Below are 18486 nucleotides of genomic sequence, written 5' to 3'. Positions count from 1 at the left end.
ATATAACAAGATAGAATACATACCTCTTTGATGTAGAATGTCTTCATGAAGCTTGAGTGCCTAGTGCCCCAAGTGTGACACCTCAAATGGTTCACACAACACCAAATACACTTGGAATAACTTGAGAGAAACTTGAACACTCCTTGAAATCGTCTAGCCCTCACACTCACACATTAGTGCACGATTTCTTGAGCCATGGGATTCTTTTATATGGTGGCTATTAGGGTTACACCATGTAACTCATAACTTTACCCATTCCTTATGCTCCATGGATTTTAACCTCCATGGAGTATCCATGGGTCACCCCATGGACTTAGTCCAACATAAGGAATCTTGGATCACAAGCCCACATATATAAGAATGAATGATTTACACAATCAACCCATATATTTAATTAGTCTCCTTTTGATCACTTAATTAATTCCAAATTAATTCTTGATCAATACTAATTAAATAACCTTATTATTATATTAGAACTTATAATATATTAACCAACCTTAAGTGTTATTTTTCTCATTATAGTCTATCCAAATGCATGATGCCATGCAACCCAAATGGACCATGCCGGGTCGGGTCAAGTCTTACCAATTATAGTTATGGACTTAGACATTAATCCAACACTAAGACGGCTCAAGATGATGAGGGAGAGGCTTGCTAGCTGAGATGATGAACAAAAACGCATTCTCTTTTCTTTAAAAGTAAAAGTCACCAAAAAGGAGCTCATAATCAACAATGGAGGATTAGGGTTTTCTTGAGGGTGAAGGGACGTGATGGAGGCTAAGGGTATGCAAACCTAACCCTCACTTCCCTTTAATAAGGAATAAATCCCGAAATTAGGGTTAACACCCAGGTGGCCTTCACGTCATGACCTCCTGCTTGTCCCGTCGTGAACCATATAATGGATGCGCGTTTTATGCAGTGATGGATACATCGTGATGTATCCTTCATCATGTCGTGACCATCTCAAAATCCATAATTTACCTCTTTAATTTACCAAAAACATAAATGAATCATTTACCTGCAATAGGTGTTACAATCATAGCCCCATTCTTGCTCAACCAATCAATACCCACAATGACCCTCATTCTCTCAAAGAAATTGGAACAAGATCAATAGCAAACAACACCCAAAACATCTCTAACACACAATCCCGGTGAACCCTCTAAGAAATCACAGTGCGATCATCGGCGATCTCTACCTCCAAAGGGTAATCCAGCGCTTCCGGAACGACATCAAACTTCTTGCTAAGAGCAACAGACACAAATGATCGAGTAGTGTTCGAATAAAAAGGGACAAGAGCAGGCATATCATTGACTTGGAACATCCCTAATAACATCATAAAAAACATAAGAATAAATACGAAAAAGCAATAAATAAATAGAGACATATCGGTAACCACATCTCGAGCTGTTGTGGCCTCCTCCATCGTCAACTGGAATGCTCGACTCTTCACCAAAGGAGCCTCCGCATTGTCCTGGTTTCCATCGGTAATCTTTAGGGTGGAAGGAGCGGGTGCACTCACTGTTCCACCAAATAAACTCAGGAGAACTGACCCTCTTGTGGCAACCTAGTAGTAGTGGAAACATATTAGTGCCTCGTGCTTGTTGTCTATGTCGATGTTTCCTGTCTAGAAACACTTAAAGAAAACACCTCCCTTTGAATGCCAAGGACCCTCATGCGACCTCCTGTACTTTCCATAATGCATCTGGCCCTATTGTCCCCCAGATCGTGAATCAGAAGTCTTGAACTTCTTCTATGTAACAACTATAATATGAACTTGTGGCGCCTTCGGCTTCTTCTAAAGCTACAACTCAATATCCTGCTCACGGGCTCTGTCAATCATCTGCTCCAAAGTCAAGAAGATCTAACTATTAATGAACTCATTAATGTTAGATCTCAGCATATCATGATTCCGCTTCTTCTTCATCTCCTCATCCGCAACATACTGTGGAACTAGCAAAGCCCTATCACTGAACCCGACGGTGATTGTCGCCACATTCTCCGTCGTTTTCTGAAGATCCTGGAACTCTCTAGCCAGCTATTGTACCTGAATAACATGTATAAAATCCTCCATGAATTTTGTAATAAAATTCTTCCAGGTTATAGACTTGATGTCCTCTGCTTTAAGAGTATGACCCACCTTTTCCCACCAGTCATTAGCCCTATCTCTCATCAAACAAGCAAAAAATCTAATCTTCAACCCCTCAGGGAAGAAGCTAGTACAAAAATCACACTCAAGATCTTTAATCCCATACATGCTGGAAATGGGGTCCATCTTCCCAAAGAACTTAAAAGCCCCACAAGCATGAAAATCTTGGAAGGTGAGATTACGTTCCCCAAACTGAACAGTTGCCAGCTCTGCACGAAAAGTCCCCATATGCTCATATATCAACTCAATCAATCCCTCATTGACCATGTCATGCAGATCAGGCATGTCCTCCAGAATGACTCTCGAGCCCTCTATAACGATCAACTCGCGTAACTTAGCATCTCTCGATTCAGAATCAAAGCCTGAACCAGAACTAGAACTGCTTCCATGAATGGTCATCACCAATCTGAAAAATGCAAAAGAAATATCAAAACATAAATATAGATCCCCTCGCACTACAGGATCATAGAGTCTTTGCGACTTTCCTTGGTTCAAGTATGGATCGTGAGCTTTTAGTAGTACAGACACATACTACCTTTTACATTTATCTATACATTCCTTAATGATCATCTAAAAGCTCCTAAATTGCTTCTTATGGCCAAACATAGGCTTTCCACAATACAGGGTATTCACACTCTAAGATACTAATTCTTAGGCTTCTCTAGGATTATACTTCCCACCTATACCGAAAGGTCTCTGCTAATGCCGACAAATAATCCTATTAATGCAGCCCGTACATTATCAACATAAAATAGATGTTCGAATAGATGTCTCTACCATAAGGCCTTCATCAAACAAGACCATGCAATAAGGCTAAATCAAACATTCTATGTTTATCTAGTCTTAATTATGTACCACCCTAGTGTATTCATCGATTAATCTTTGAGTACCAGCATAAACCCTAAAAGCGCATAACAAGCATAAAAGCATATATCCTAAACAGGCACTCTACCATGCATCCTGAGCAGATCCCTAACCTAGCTTGTAGAATGAAATTCAAATAATAGCATACTTAACTTAACATTTATGTATGGATATTATGGGAACACTTACTTGAGCCACAGTTGATTGCATGCATCAAAATTCTTTCTTTATAAACCTTTTTGAAAAACATTTTCATGCAAAAGGATTTTATTAATCCTCAGTTTGATTTCAGATGCACCCCGTGCTATCCTGAATCTCTCAAACCGAGGCTCTGATACCAACTTGTAACATCCCAAAAAATTCTAGGAAAAGTTTTCCTTTTTAAAGTAATCAAACCATTCCATACAATCATAAAACTAGATGATCAAACACGAGTTTGTAGTTTTCATAAAACATCAGAGCAATCCCAAAATAACAGAGCACGAAAATGATCGGTGGATGCGATACAATCAAGACTGGGTCTTCCCCTTTCTACAAGAGCTAACTAAAACATTTAAACTTAAAACCGTAAGCATGAAGTTTTGTGAGTTTCCAAAGATACCTCATACCAATACGGACATCGCCCAACATACATAGGGGGCCCTTCCCTATATGCATAACGTGCCCTGCCCAATATACATAACAATCCACGTGAAAGATACATAACAGGCCCCGCCCAACATACATAACAGGCCCCAACGAACATTCATAACGGGCCCTGCCCAACATACATGCAAAAGTCACAAAGATAGTCTACCAACCTGTATAGTATAATGAGAATACTTACGTCATGGATCAAAATAGGATTCACCACAACTCGTATGATCAGAAGGTTAGGACTACACACCACCAAATATAAAACAAATGCTCGAACCGTAGTCTACCATCTAAAACTATCAAGTTTACCAGAAGTCAACCTTGTAAAAAAGTCAACGGTTAACGGTCAAAGTCAACTATGTAGACCACTACACCGTGGCAAGACCTTTGCCATGTTGTGGTCTCGACCAAGCCAGAAAACGCGATGGATCTGCCTACCACACTGTTATCAACACTTGACCACATCATGGAGACATTGGCGGATCCAAAACGTTGTTAAGTTCTTAATTTGTTATATCCTTTAATAATATTTACAGAAGGCTTCCTAGCACCCTAAAGACCCATAAAAATTAAACTTTATGGACATGTATGTCACACATCAACTTAGGTAAAAAGTTAGAGGAATAGAGTCAATATCCCATGCATGTCACCTAATCAACATAAAAATCCCGATATGAACCATATGACACTCTTGGGACTTCAATCATCAATAAATTTGCAAACTTTATCAAGATAAATCATTCAAATTATCCCAACATGAATAACTAGTTACTAAAACCTATATTTAGAAGGAAATACCCATAAATATGAAGGTTTGGGAAACTTACAGAGGTCCAGAATATGAAAAAAGAGATGAGATGATGTTGCTTGATGATCCCTTTCTATACATGACCTTCATTCTCCCTTCAAAGCCCACAAATCACCAAAATGATCACAAAGAGGCTAGGGTTTTGGTCTCTTGTAACACCCGACTTCAAGGATGGATCAGTTTAGGGCATTAAGGAGTTAAAAGATTGGTTTTTGGGGAACACCATGTGCCACGACATGACCATAGGGTTTTGTTCTCTTGTAACACCCATCCAACAAGGAAGCATCATCATTATCATCTCACATTCATTACGGACCTTTGTAAGTGTCCAAGATTCAACCTTTATGCTTCTACATTTGTAGATCTAAGTCCTTGTCGCTTACTTCAAGTTTGAGTAAGTTGAAGTGTTGGTATTCCTTAAAGTTGGAAACTTTATCAATCCTTAAGGTCGTATGTTTATATCATGGTTCAGATCTTGAAAGTGATTGAGTTTTGGATCCTTGCATGGAAAGCTTTGCTGATTTTCTTCATTTTGACCCAAAATGAGATCTAGACATGCATTGGACATGCATGTCGATAAAGCATCGATTTTTAGGATCATTTCGGAGTTATAAGACCTTCTGAAAAGTTAGAATGCATGGGTTAAAGGATTAGGGCTGATTGCATTAAAATGGCCATTCTGTGTTCGTCACGGCGTGACAATTTTGTGGTCACGACGTGACGATCGATTATTTTTGCGATCGGTTCCGATATTCAAAACAGAAGCCGTTGGATAAACTTTGTCCAGTTATGATTTTTGGAATGAATGCCATTGGAGGATTTTTGATTCCGATCGGTCCCGATCTTCAGAACCCATCAGAACACTTGCGATCGGTCCTGATCTTCGTAACTCGTCGGAACGCTTGCGAGTGGTTCTGATCTTCAAAACCCATCGAAACCTATTACATCAATGATTATGAGTGGAGTCGATTTGAGTTGAATGGTGGCTGAGTTTGGGCAGGGTGGGGTCTATTTCTCACGACATGACCATGAGTTGGTTACGATGTGAGGGTCAACTGATGGAAGGATTGATTATTGACCTTGACCTTAACCGTTGACTTGTTCACCTGGTTTGACATTTGGTCTAATTTAGAGGTTAGACTAAGGTGGGACCCTATTTGCTGTAATATGTGGGTTGTAGCATCATTCGTGTAGCTGTGAGCTGTGTTATAACTGATTTCGTTAATATAGTTGAGTCTTCCCATTGTACTCGTGGGTCGAAGGCACCCATGCTGGCCCATTGGATGGCGTTATGTAGTATGCAAGCTGTCTTTGTGACTCTTGCATGTATGTTTGTGTTGGAATACACCCCAGGCTGGGTCTACTATTGAATGTTTAGGTTGAAATATACCCTAGGGATGGGCCCTAGGGTTAGGCCCATGGATGTGTATTGGGTTAAAATATAAACCAGGGTTAGGCCCACTGATTTGTATGATATGTGGTATTTTAGGTAACTTACTAAGCTTTGTGCTTATGGTTTGTGGTTTAAACAATTTTCAAGTACTTCCGATTCCAGAGGGAAGGTCCCGTATTGACTGCACTACATCCCCTGATGGCTTTTTCTGCACTGATTATTAATGTTTTACTCTGATGTTGATAAATACAATTGACATATAATTTTATTGGTGTTTGGTTTTGGATCAATTGGTTGTATGAGTCGAAGTTTTTAAAAAATGAATTTTTTATTGACATTTTTGGGACATTACAAGTTGGTATCAGAGCCATAGGGATTCGGGAACACTCTCGGGTGTGTTTGAACTCAAACTGGGGAATTGGTAATCTTTTGAAAAGAAAATAAACTTTCTAAAAAGATTTTTATAAAGAAAGGGTTGCGATGTGTGCGATCAGCCGAGCTCAAGAAAAATTTTCTTAGAATACCTATACATGTTGATATGTTATATGTTATGGAATGTTCGCATGCTAGGATAAGGCGAAGGATACCCTTCAGGAACTACATGATAGAATGGACTCATTAGTGATGCGTTATAGCCTAGGAGGAATTAGATGCTATGTTAGATTTGGATTCTATGTAGGTGGAATTGTCTGCTAAGTGTATGTTTGAAAAATTGTATACGGTCAGGATCATATAGCCCTAGAAGGACTTATTTAGCCTTACTTTCTGTTTCTCTTCTGGTTGTGGTCTTAAGGTAGAGTCATTTATTCGATAGTCTATTTGATCCTATATTGTGCATAATTTGCATGCATAAGGTAACCGAAAGTGTTAGTGGAGGATGCCTTTATGTTTTAGGGTGTTGCGGCCTGAATACTGCTTGCTTTGTGATTTGCGGGAACCATATTGATATGAGCTACCTATTAATTGAATATGTTAAGTTACATGCAGTAAAGGTTAAATAATCTTACAGTGATTGACTTGGCCCTATTACGTAGCTCTTGTCCGAGTCCAACTGTTGTAGGGTTGGGTCTTTTATTCGAAAGGTTATTTAAGTTTTATTGTATGTAATTGTATTTATTAAGTGGTTAGCTGACATTAGTAGGAGTTCTTCAACAATTGATATCAGGGTGAGGTGGGGATACTAGGAAAGCCTAGGAAGTACTTTAGTGTGATTGGTGTGTCGTTTAACAGGTACTGGGAGTATCAGTATGAGAATGTAACTTAGAGGATTCGGGATGATTCTTGAAAAAAGTATATATAAGTGTGGAAGGTAGTATTGGGCCTGTACTACTGAAAGAAAGGGATCTGTACTCGAATCAAGGAAAGTCACGGAGATTCTAGGAAGCCTACGGAATAAGGATTCTTTGGATATGCTCTGATCATTTGTTGTTTGTTTTTCAGTATGGTGATGAGCACTCGTAAAGGAGGTTCTGGTTCTGGTTTAGGTTCGATCTCTGGTGCAGAGTCGATTGATGAGAGGACTCGCGAGTTTGTTTCGTCTGAGATTACTCGCGGTATTTTGGATGCAAATCTTGTGATGTTTGGTACCATCATAGGGAGGATCATAGAGCTGTTGGATGAGAGTCTCGAGAATATTTAGACCAATATTACGGCAAGATAGTTGGGGGGTCGAACTCTCTCTTTTCAGGAGTTGAAGGCTTATAGAGCCACGAGTTCTTCTAAGTGACACACCCTATTACTATCCGTCCATGGACCACTGACATGGAGAATGCTCAGCGAGCGAGCTTCTACCACGAGGGGTCGAAGGTGGGATTTGCCTCTTGTCTTTTGAGGGACTGAGCTCGTGATTGGTAGGAGGAGGTTAGTCATACTCTGGGATCGACGGCCATGGTGGCCATGGCTTGGGATGATTTCGTGTCATGGTTTAGGGTGGATTTTTCACCAGCCATTGAGGTGAAAAAGTTGGCGAGGGAGTTTCAGGACCTTCACTAGATGATAGAGACTATGGAAGAGATCACAACCAAGTTCAGGGACAGGGCTTTGCTGGTTCCGTAGTACGTTGTAGATGAGGAGATGAAGAAGACGAGGTATCATGATATGCTGCGACAAGATATTCAGGAGTTTGTGAGACTGTCAAGCTGCAATACTTTGGATGATATGATTGCTAGAGCCTGGGAATGGGAGATTGAGTTGTAGCTTCGGTTGAAGCACGAGTCGGAGCAGGTTTAGTCCGTAGTAGGCCAGTCGAAGAGGCCCAAGACTCAGAATTCGTGATCGGGAGGCCATCGGGTACGAGGCCGTTGTGCCAAGTGTGGGAGGACACACCAGGGGAGCTTTCATGAGAAAGGAAGGGGCTGTTTTAGTTGTGGCCAGGCTGGTCATTTTAGTAGGGATTATCCTTAGGATTCGAGTCTGATGTGTTTTCACGACGATCAGGAAGGCCACAAGAAGATCGACTATTCGAGATTGATGATTGGAGGGGTGAAGGGCCCTTCTCCAACTACATTGAGGATTAGTGATGGTCACGAGGGTAGGGCGGCTCCAGTGGCGAGGAGCCTAGAATTTCAGTTGCAGGTCAAGGAGACCCGAGTTCTAACAGGTGCTATTACAGGTATGTATCATGTCGCTCTCTTCATGACTTTTTATTTATGCTTATGATCATGTGTATGTGTGTGTGATATGTTATGTTTGGTTTGATTAAGTCTCCACCTAAGGATCGTACCTTCTTTATGTTTGCTTGGTTATCATTATTATTATTCGAGGGTTTGTTATATGCCACTTTGCACACCGAGGATCATGTTCGAAGAGTATCTGGTTGAGCCGGGGGTAGGAATCAGTTCAGTAGGTGTTGGTCAGTGATGGCATGAGCCCTAGGTGGGAGTTAGTTGAGTGTTCTTCTTGGAGGGCCAGCAGCTGGACTGATTTTGATAGCCTTATTGTAATAGGTTGGAGGAATTTGCAGTGTAAGTTCCTTGGATTTTTGGAGTTTGAGCTGGTTGTGATCTTTCTTGGTAGAGGGGTATAAGGGATTGGTCAGAACACGTGTCAGCTTCATGCTTTCACGGGGTATGCGTGTTGTAATCGCATCAGAAGATTCTAGGTACGAGTTTCTTTGTAGCCTGTTATCCCTTCTGAGACAACGAAGATAAAGTTCATATGTTCTTGTGCTGCTCTGGTTGAATATCAAATATAGGGTTGGTTAGCTTGCTGAATTGATCACTATCGTTAGTAGGGTATGAGTTGTTGGGATCTATCAATTGTTGGGCGTGGTTGACGCATATCCATATGGATTTTTCCCAGTAGCAAGTGAGTTGTTGGATTGGTTATATATGTGTTCTGACAGTGGGTTTATTCATTACTTGTCATCAGTTGCGGTTGGCAGAATGCAGCTGAATCCAAGTGGGGGAGGACCATTTGGATTAATAGGAATATTTCTAAGTATGAATCAAGGAGGAGTTCCATATTCTAGGGCAAGTGATGTGTCAGTTCTGTTTGTGGTATGAGATGGAGTTTATGCCAAGAATAATGTCCATTGTTCGGTTATTATTAGGGAGGTATATGCTAAGGTTTCAGGTTATATTGTCTGAGGGCCTGGAGCATCGGTAGTGGCGCATTATGGATTTGTGGCTAGGTTCAGGTTAATGATTGTGTTATAACCTCTTTGCATGTTCTTGTCTGATGAAGGCTCTGGGGTTTGAAACATGATCCAAATGCCTGTTTGGGGTTCATCATGTTGGGGTTTCAGCTCATGTGGATAATGGCTCGGTTTTGTGAAAAGTTGGCAAGACCATGGGATGGGCCCATGTCTATAGTGGATGTATGGAAATACTATGAGCTAGTCGTAGTATTCACTAGGATGAGTTTGGCCGTTGCAGGAATGGTTGTAAGACTGTGAGGGGACCACAACCTTTGTTTGGGTTGAGTCAGGTTCGTATTATTATTTTCTCGTATCCTGTTAAGGCGGAAGGGTTGTTAGAGTCGTTTCAGTGGTTAGACTACTATAACCCCGGTTGAGTGTGATGCCCATTTGATTATGATATCCTGGATGAGCGGGTTATTTAAACGTTTGAGGCTATAATCGAGGCATGAAGTGTTGGTTGGGAATCCACAGGCTAGTGATGGATTGATGGCAAGATCAGTGTGTTCTGTGATCTTAACGTTCAAGTGGATTAAATGATATCATGGTGTATCAAGAATCTGTAGTGTATGAATCATGAGGGTGGTACCCGGTAGTGTCTGGCAACAGTTGAGGCATTAGAAAAGTTTCGAGTAAGGAAGTTCAGTGATCAACGGGTTGGATTCATGAGATGGATAGGAAAAGGTAGCCTTATCTATTAGACCTTGGGTGGAGTCTCGTTGTGTGACACTATGACTGTGCATGAGATTGTTAGACTCGGTAAAACGAGTAAAGATTCTACATCCGAGTTTATTAAAAGGTCACCGCAAAATCAGGGGAACTCTGATAGATCGTATATGCAAATTTTTGGTTATCAGGATGTGAGTTATGTATGGGTTCGGCACCAATGGTTGGGATTCGTGTTGGGAGTCGCCTATTTCTTTGGGATTTAAGGTTTCGGCAGCACCAAATGGTCAGAGATTCTGTTTTCCAGTATCAATGAGATAATTCAGGGTCGGAGGGTTTTCTTTGGTTCGGGTTGCGGAGTGGAGTCATTATGGTTGTGATTTGGAATGGTTATTTCTGTTTGGAGGTCAAACATGGTTTAGGGTTTTCATTTTTTGGGAAGAGCGGTTGTATTTTTTTTTTGTTGAAGGCAGAGTGTTAAGGTTCGCTCTTCGTCAGGGTGTGTGATCTTTGCTAAGATTGGGCTTGATATTTTTATTGGAAGACGATCGTTTATATGGGATGACTTCTAAGTACTATCAGGAGTTTAAGAAGTTCTGGCGGGGTCATTTGGTGTGTCGAAGTAAGTTGTAAGGAATGATTTCGAGGATGAAATCTAATTTAAGTGGGTGGGAGCGTTATAACACCCGTTTTCCAGTATGGATCGGTTTAAGGCATTAAGGAGTCAAAAGCTTGGTTTTTTGGGAAAACAGGGTGTCACGACGGGACCATAGAGAGTTCACGACGTGACAAGCAAAAGTGAAAAACGATTGTCGGGGCTGTTCTCACAAAGTGACACATAGGTGGTCACGATGTGAGGAAGGTTGCAGCCCAAGCCCATGATCTTTTAGGGTTTCCTTAGTATTTAAACCATGTTATCTTAAATCTAGGGTTCATTATCAACTTCCATCACCCTCAATCTTCAAAATACCCTAACCCTAATCCTTTTGGTGGTTCTTGACCCATTTTGGTGTTTTGGTGGCTTTAAGAAGGAGAAGAAGAAGAAGAAGAAGAAGAGTTCTAGAGTGTTGATTCGGAAATGAAGCATCATCATCATCGTCTTGTGCGCATTCTGGACCTTTGTAAGTGTCCAAGATTCAACCTTTATGCTTCTAGGTTGCTATATCTAAGTCTTTGCCCCTTATCTTCAAGTTTGAGCAAGTTGAAGTGTTGGGATTCCATAAAGTTGGAAACTTTATGGATCCTTGAGGTCCTATGTTTATCTCATGGTTCAGATTTGGAAAGTGATTGTGTTTTGGACCCTTGCATGGGAAGCTTTGGTGATTTTCTTCATTTTTGACCAAAATGCGATCTAGACATGCATGTCCATAAAGCATCGATTTTTAGCATCATTTTGGAGTTATAAGACCTGGAAAGTTGGAATGCGTGGGTTAAAGGATTAGGGTAGAATGCATTAAGATGGTCAATTCCGTGTTCGTCACGACGTGAAAATTTGGTGGTCACAACATGAAGATCGATTATACGATCAGTTTCGATTTTCGAAACGGAAGACATTGGAGAAACTTTGTTCAGTTTCGATTTTCAGAACGAAGGCCATTAGAGAATTTTTTTTATTCTGATCGGTCCCGATCTTCGGAACATGTGATAACGCTTGTGATCGGTTTTGATATTCGGAACTCGTCGGAACGCTTGCGATCGGTTATGATCTTCGAAACCCATTGGAACTTATTACATAAATGATTATGAGTGGAGCCGAGTTGAGTTACATGGTGATTGAGTTTGGGCCGGGTGGGATCTATTTTTCACGATGTGACCCTGAGCTGGTCACGACGTGAGGGTCAACTGATGGAAGGATTGATCGTTGAGCTTGACTGTGACCGTTGACTTGCTGACATGGTTTGAACTATGGTCTAATTTAGAGGTTATACTAAGGTGGGACCTTGTTTGATTTAATAGGTGGGTCGTAGCATCGTTCGTGTGGTTGTGAGTTATGTTTTAGTTGATTTCATGAGACAGGCGAGTCTTCAGACTGTACTCGTGCATCGAAGGCACCAATGTCAGCCTACTGGATTGTGTTATGTAGGATGCAAGCTGTCTTTTTGACTCTTGCATATATGTTTGGGTTGGAATACACCCTAGGGTTGGGCCCACAACTTTATGTTTGGATTAAAATATATCCCAGGCCGGGCCCATGGATGTGTATTGGGTTGAAACATACCCCAGGGCTGGGCCCACTGATTTGTATGATATGTGGTATTTTAGGGAACTTACTAATAAACTCTCCAGCTCCTTTAGTTCTCTCTCTGGATTAAATTCCTCCTCTCCTAGCTCATGTACTTTGACATGTTCTTGTTCGTATGGCAAGATCTAATCAAACCATCTTCCCAACTTTTTCAGGTCTTTGTCTAAGTCATATCCCTCATCTTCAGACTCTAATTCATGACCCACTTCCTCAAGAAAAGCATTAAGAGCATCGTGATTTGGTAAATACATAATAAATGAAATAAAATTAAAAACTAAAGAACATTGGCTCCTACGTCGTGGCAAGGAGATCGCCATGTCGTGGAACCTGATTAAGCAAAAAAAACAGAAAAATAATTTTTTGCGGATTTACCCCACAAAAAGTATCGTTAAACCAATAGCAATTAAATTAAAACTAAAATAAACCGTTACCCGACAACGGCTCCAAAAAACATAATGTGCACAGATTACCTACCAGTTTTAAATTTATAACCTAACGAAACTTAACTAACTAATGCACCTAGGCAATGTACCTAGTCAGATTATAGTATAGAAAAATAAGTCGAGTGTCGATAACAGGGAACAATATTTAGCTAATAGAGTAACTACTAAAACTTAAACTAAAAAAACAACTAAAAGTGAGGTTTTTACTAATTTTGCAAGACCAACAACTTAAATTAAACAACTAAAAATTAAAGCAAACAATTAAAGACAAATGTAAATCAAGAGAATTAAGACACTTCCGTTTAGCTTTGAATCACCGTTTTTCCTATGGATAATTTCTACACATCGATTAATTTCAGTTGGTTACCATATTAGTATTTCTTTTCATTTTTCTTTACTTTTCAGCTTTTTTTAAAGTTTTTTTATTTTTAAATATCCAATTTTTTTTCTTTTATTTTACCTTTTTCCTATTTTGTTATTTTTTTAAATAACAATTTTTATTTCAATTGTTTCCCTTTTTTTACTGTTTTTTAATAACAATTTTTTTATCTTTTTTTTTTAATTTTAAATATTCATTTTTCTTATACAAACCTTTGAGCATCAAATTTTAACCATCATAAATTAAACATACAATATATTTTAAGGTGCAAAAACTTCAACATTACACATATAATGTTTTTAAGGTAAAAAAAACGCAACATCGTTTGTTACAAAAAACAACACAATTAAAAAAAACTCCAACATTGCTTGTTACAAAACGAAAAACATACAATTAGCTTGAACTTTAACCGGTACCAAATTCTTCAAGATAATTGTGATGTATTCTTTTTGTAACAAACAATGTTGGAGTTTTTTTATAACAAATAATGTTGAGTTTTTTTTACCTTAAAAACATTGTATATGTAATGTTAGAGTTTTTGCACCTTAAAAATATTGTATGTTTAATTTATGATGTCGAAAATTTGATGGTCAAAGGTTTGTATAAGAAAACAGATATTTAAAATAAAAAAAAAATAAAAAAAAATTGTTATTTAAAAAAGCAGTAAAAAAAAGGAAAAAAAACTGAAATAAAAATTGTTATTTAAAAAAACAAAACATTAAAAAGGTAAAATAAAGGAGAAAATAAAAAAATATATATAATATTTAAAATAAAAAAAACACTAAGAAAAACTGAAAAATAAAAAAAAATACTAATGTGATAAATATTTTTGAAAGTACACCAAAATAGTAAATATTTTTTCCAATCACCTTGTTATGATAAACACTCGATATTTTGAATTATTAACTTACACTTTTAGTTGAATTATTATATTTTGAAGTACCATCTTACACTTTTAGTTCAATTATTACATAGGATATTATTGCGATAAATAACAAGTATAGGACATTGTATCTTTTGTTCGTTTTATGTATTTTTATGCCAACGTCTTTGTAAATGTTGGAAAATTGTACATTGCTTCGTTTCTTGATGTATCTATGAAATGAGAGATGTGATAGATGTTTTGTTTTGTGGTCAACATGAGTGTACAAGCTACTTACGAAAAATATCAACAATTAGAACTACTTAATAGTCGAACATAGTTTGTATAAAGATTTAATGGTACTTTAAAGGTTAATGTAACATTTAATCACTTTGTTTTATTTTTATTTGATCGCTTAACTCGTTATAAGTTTATTTAACGGTTTATGATATTTTTAAAGGGTTAAGGTAACATTTGATCACTTACTTTTGACTTTGTGCACATTTGATTATTTTTTTTCTTGGTTACTTAACTCTTTATAAGTTTTAAAAGATTATTGAAATTTTTTTTTTTTTTTGCCAATATGTCACTATGACCGGTAACAAATAGTTCTCATTTTTTTTGGCTTTCTAAGATCAATAAACTTTTTTTTCTATTTAAGGTCACTAAATTGGGTTGGGCAATAATTAGTCATTAAACTTTTGAAACTATGTACATTCATTTATATATATATATATATATATATATATATATATATATATATATATATTCACAACTTGTTTTTACCTATTGTTCACAATTCGTTTTTTCATAATTTTATTATTTTAACTTCGTTTTATACGATTTTCTTCGCAATTCATTTTTAATGACTTTATTTTTTACTGCTGTCTTTGTATGACTTTTTCACAATATATTTGTACAAATTTATTTATTTACTTTATTTTCATGTTTTTATTAAACCCTTTTTTACAAATCTATATATATATATATATATATATATATATATATATATATATATATATATATATATATATATATATATATATATTGTGCTTACATATTTTTTCACAATGTGTATTATAACTTCATATATTTACTTCGCCAATTAGGTAAAAATTAACTAAACTACATAATTATTGATCCAGGTGATAATATGATAATTATCACTTTCTCACGCATCAAGTAATGTTGCATAATTAACAATATTCTCATCTAATGGTAGGTTTCAAATAATTGAACTATGTTATAAGATATGATCAAATAACAAGATATTAGAGTGAAAAGAACTTTTATTCTAATACTTGTGATGAAATCATTAGCTTTCTAATACATATGGCTCACTATTTATACTATCAAAATAAGATGAAAGATGAGTTATAATATGAATGCACATTATGATGGTGCATTATTACATTCATAAAAAACATTGAAATGATTGTTACTAATGTTAAGTAATGATGGTGAGTTATGGGAGAAATGGAGAATCCAATGGTCATCCATAATCAAATATTTCATAACACTCCCCCTTGAAAGACGATTGGACATGCCTCGTTAAAACCTTAATAGGTAAAACCTTATGGGAAAAACCCTTTATTAAGGAAAAAGAGTACATGATTAATAATAGATATTGGGAACAATTGTCTCGTTAAAAACTTTGCTAAGAAAACTCAGTGGGAAGAACATAGCTAAGGAAAAGAGTACAATATGTTTCTAACTCCCCCTGATCATCACATCACTTGATTTCCTTAAAGCGCCGCATTCCAATGTTTCGTACCATGTTTTCAAATTTTGATGTAGGAAACGCTGTAGTGAACAAATATGTCAAGTTGTTACTTGATTGAATTTTTTGTATGTTGATGTCACGCTCTTTTTGAAGATCATGAGTGAAAAAAACTTGGGTGATATATACTTGGTTCTGTCTCCTTTGATAAACCCTTCCTTTAATTGGGTTATACAAGCCACATTATCTTCATACAATATGGTTGGAATATCCATGTTAGAAGTTAGACCATAATTCTCACGAATGTGATGAGTTAAATTTCTTAACCAAATATATTCACGACTTGCCTCATGAATTGTTATAATCTCTGAATGGTTAGAAGAAGCAGCGACTAAAGTTTGTTTAATAGAAAGCCAAGAAATTGAGTTGCCTCCACAAGTGAATAAATAACCTGTTTGGGATCGAGCTTTGTGTGGATCAGATAAATATCCAGTATCTGCATAACCAATTAACTCCACATTTGATGACTTTGATTAGTATAAACCCATATCCATTGTACCTTGAAGATACCAAAGAATGTGTTTCACTCCATTCTAGTGTGTTCTTGTTAAACAAGAACTATATCTTACTAATAAGTTTACAACAAAAGACATATCAGATCTTGTATTATTAGTAAGATACATTAGTGCACTAATAACACTAAGATATGGTAATTCGGGACCGAAAAGTTTTTCATGTTTTTCACAAGGCCGAAATTGGTCCTTTTTGGCACCTAAGTGCCTTACCACCATCGGGTTACTCATGGATGTGAGTTATCCATATAAAACTTTTTAAGCACCTTTTCTAGATAAATAAATTGATGTACAAAAACTCCATTTTGGGTGTGCTTAATTTGAAGACGCAAACCAAATTTTGTCTTACCAAGATCTTTCATTTCAAAATTTTCTTTCAAACAAGAAGTGGCATTTTCCAATTCTTCAGGAGTTCCAATTATGTTCAAATCATCAACGTACATAGTGATTATCACAAATTCTTATCCGAATCTTTTTATGAATGCACATGGACTTAATGGATCATTTTTATAGCCATCTTTCAACTGAAATGTACTTACATAACTGAACCACATACCGTCACACCCCCAAACCAAGGATGGCGGAAACGTCCAGGGGTGGAGGCCTTCATGTATAGTATCATAACAACAATTTCAATAGTGATCAAAGTAAACACAACCAACATAAATATAATTGAAAAAGTTACACCATAGTATATGTTTACATGTTTCCAAATCAATTACATTATGTTGACAAAAATGAAATGTTTGACGTCTTAACGTCCCATCCTCAAAAGCGCTTGTTTACCTGTTTATTTATTCCCTGAGAATACAAGTAGTTTGAAAGAGTGTCAACAATTAAGTTGGTGAGTTCATAAGCTTTTGAATGTAGTGATGAAAACCTTTTCCTTTGTAAAAGTAATGTTTATTCCAGAAAAATCCAATATTTTCCTTAGAGTGTGAATTGCAGCCTTAAATCCAAAGACCAAAATGTACAAGTAATTCCCATACTTATAGTAAAACAATGCATGTTTAAATTGACATAAACTCGTTTGATTTAATGAAATTCTTGTAATTCCTATGAGTTGTTAATACTTTATGTGAGTTATTATAACCATACTATGATCTAGATGGCCTGAAACGACGTTCTTCAGGCGTCGGAAATGTTATGACATTTGTCACCCGTAGACCTCGAGGTCCTACTGTAGCTAACAGCGAGGTGTGGGGTGTCAATCCCAATATAGATCTATACACAACTATCACGCTCTCCCTCAAAGAGACTCTGGTTACAATATAGGACTTATAGTGCATTACTTGAAAAGTAACATGAAGCAAATGTCTCACAATTTAGTCATTAACGGATTTACGTGAAGTGAATGAAAACCCTTTTTGTGTAAATGAAACCTTTAGTAATGAACTTGTTGTGTAGTACATCATAAACTATACCTATTATAGTTTATCAAATGATAGTAGTAGTAGTGAACATAAACTATACTTACAATAGTTTATCAAAATGTTTGAATGCAATGGATATAAACTTTGTTTATTTTAAATAAATAACCATCTTTGTGGAGGTAAAAATCCATTTGTTTTCTGTTGTATGTCTATTTACCAAGACAAAATGACATATAATATAACACATATATGCACATAATGATACACACCTTGCTCAACAAGTTACAAGGTGTGAATGAAATAGATAACATTTTTCTAGTGTTAACATTTCTATTCCTGTTCTTAGAAGATTTATAGAAATATTATCAAAAGTCCAAATCAGAATCTGTAAATTCTGAGAGTTTGGAAAATGTGTCTAGTTTGTTCATAAATTTTATTATGATTTTTAGTGACTTCCCACTTGTGTGAAAAAGTCCATATTCACAGACTGGTCCGGATTTGTTCTTGAAATGATAGGCAGTTTTGCAAAAATCACTATAAATTGTAGAAAAACCGTATGGTGATGTGTAAATAGTCATTTTAAAGGTATGAACCTGAACTATTTGCACCTAATACAGTTTTGAAAACTAAAATGTTTAAGTTGACCAAAACAGTCCGTGAATGGAGTTAAACTTTTCTGATGAAAGCTGTTGGGTGAGTTTAGTTGTGTTCTTGGTGTTTTAACTTGTATCCCCCCCCCCCT

Source organism: Lactuca virosa, chromosome 6, assembly GCF_052849685.1.
Source record: "Lactuca virosa cultivar CGN04683 chromosome 6, Lactuca_virosa_CGN04683_v6, whole genome shotgun sequence".
In the NCBI taxonomy this organism is placed as follows: domain Eukaryota; kingdom Viridiplantae; phylum Streptophyta; class Magnoliopsida; order Asterales; family Asteraceae; genus Lactuca; species Lactuca virosa.
The sequence above is the reverse complement of the archived record's forward strand: the minus strand, read 5'-3'. Positions refer to the sequence as shown.